Source organism: Solanum pennellii, chromosome 9, assembly GCF_001406875.1.
Source record: "Solanum pennellii chromosome 9, SPENNV200".
In the NCBI taxonomy this organism is placed as follows: domain Eukaryota; kingdom Viridiplantae; phylum Streptophyta; class Magnoliopsida; order Solanales; family Solanaceae; genus Solanum; species Solanum pennellii.
Window position 1 is genome coordinate 36,693,924 of NC_028645.1, and position 2,684 is coordinate 36,696,607.

Here is a 2,684-nt window from a genome sequence, read left to right on the forward strand (position 1 = left end):
GTTCATCATTACATATCTATTCATAGTATTAAATCCAGGACATTCACCAATTACATAAGCTATTAGAGCATATTTCCACTTTTCTTCTTCAATTTGTACTTCAGAACCTTCTAGTTGCACCATAGTTTGCCCATTCACTATTTGTGGAGGATAGTACGTCAAGTTCATTCCATTGTTAGCTATTCTATTATTTTTAAACATGTTAACCCAAGGTTCCTTGCTCTTCTCCTTTTCTACTTCTCCCTTACTAACAGTTACTGTTTCATTACCTACCATCTTGTTCTCATCTTCAGATTGATCTAGATCTGAGTTGCTATGATCTTCATCTTCCTCCCTTGAATAGTTTATGTTCAGATTTCTTGTAGATGTAGAAGTCACTGAAAGCCCAACTTCATAACTTCCTTCCTCAGTTGGAGCTTGTTCTAGCTGAATCTCCTCATTTGCTTTCACTCGAGCTCCCACTGAGCTTCCAACAGTCAATATTGCTGTTTTGCGTCCTCGTCCTCATCCTCTACCTCTTCCTCTCGCCATTTTCCACCTTCACTGCGCACGTTAGTTAACCTGCGCCGAGAGCATTTGGAGAGGATGATCTTCCATCATTATTTTTATTATTATTATTATTATCAATATTATTATCATTATTATTATTATTATTATTATCATTATTAATATTATTATAATCATTATTATTTATTATTATTATTATTATTAGTATTAGTATTAGTGTTATTATTATTATTATATAAATATTATTATTACTTTCATTATTATTATTATTATTATTATTATTATTTTCATTGTTTTTATCATTGTTATTATTATTATAATTATTATTATCATTATTATTATTATTATCATTATTATTTATTATTATTGTTATTATTATTATTATTATAATAATTATTATTATTATTAGTATTAGTATTATTATTATTATTATATAAATATTATTATTACTTTTATTATTATTATTATTATTATTAATATTATTATTATCATTGTTATTATCATTGTATTATTATTATAATTATTATTATCATTATTATTATTATTATTATTATTACTATTATTATCATTATTATTTATTATTACTGTTATTATTAATATTATTATTATTATTATTATTATTATTATTATTATTATCATTATTATTATTATTATTATAATTATTAATATTATTATTACTAGTATTAGTATTAGTATTTAAATTAGTATTAGTATTAGTATTAGTATTAGTATTAGAATTAGTATTAATATTAGTATTAGTATCAGTATTAGTATAAATATTAGTATTAGTATTAGTATAAGTATTAGTATTAGTATTATTATTATTATTAGTATTATTATTAGTATTATTTTTATTATTATTATTATTATACTATTACTATTACTATTACTATTATTATTATTATTATTATTATTATTATTATTATTTATTATTATTACTATTATTATTATTATTATTATTAATTTTACTATTATTAATATTATTATTATTCTTATTATTATTATTATTATTATTGTTATCATCATTATTATTATTATTATTATTATTATTATTATTATTAATATTATTATTATTATTATCATTCAAAGGGCCAATTTCGGCCCTTTCTTCCCCAATAGAACCTCCACCTTATTAATTAATAATTAGTTATATATTTAGGGTTATTACGATACTACCCTTAGCCTGGAAAAAGATCATTTTACCCCTAGACCCTCCAAATTTCAGATTTCCCATTTTCAAGTCCGGTAAAGAGTCATCCGAGTTAATTTTCATTTTTGGGAGCCCTACATGGCTGGGCCCAACATTTCCTAGCTCAAATAACTCCCCAAGTTCGTTGTCTTGGCTATCTCAAGGGTTCAGAGCGCATCAATTCGTGTGAACCTTTTCTAATTGTAGGCATTCTAGACACATTAAGCGTTACTTAGCATATCCATTTTTGGGGTTGTTACAAACTTTGTGCTAATTGATTCATGTAATGTATGTTGAGCTCATAAGTGTTGTGAGAAGGAAATGCCTTATGATGAAGTGATTTGAGCCTTATGTGTGGTAATATGAGTTTTGATATTTGCCTTATTGAAATGACATGGTTTATGTTGATTTGATATTGTTGATTGTTTGGGCTGCTAGTCTTGAGTTTATTCCTTCCTTCAAAAGAATTTTAGTGTCATTCGGGGATGAATGTTCCTAAGTGGCGGATAATGTAACACCTTCAAAATCCAAGACGTCTGGTAAAGCCTAACATAGGTGTCATAAAGTCTAAGTACTGTTTTAAGTCCATTATTGAATGTGGGACATTTAGGAAGTTTAAGAACCAAAACGTCCAAGAACGTCCATGACGTCCAGGAAGTTGGTTCAAAGGGGTGTTAGTGTGCCTTGGGCTATTTGACTAATTTTTAGAAGTCGGAAATGTATGAAAATTAGTGGAAGGGTAGCTAGAGGTGTTTGAGTTGTTTATGGTTGAAACCTCCAGGTAAGACTCCCCAAGGACTAATCAAGGGCCCTTGTGGAGGACCCTGCAGGTTGAAGCAACACTGCATGTGCATTGTGCATCGACGGGGCAACAGACGATCCGTGTGTGGACAGACGGGTCATCAATGCCACCGTCGTCCCACACTTAGACAATTGGATAAAGCCCCTTGCCGATACAGTCTCTGAACGAGGCGACGGAGTGCAGGTC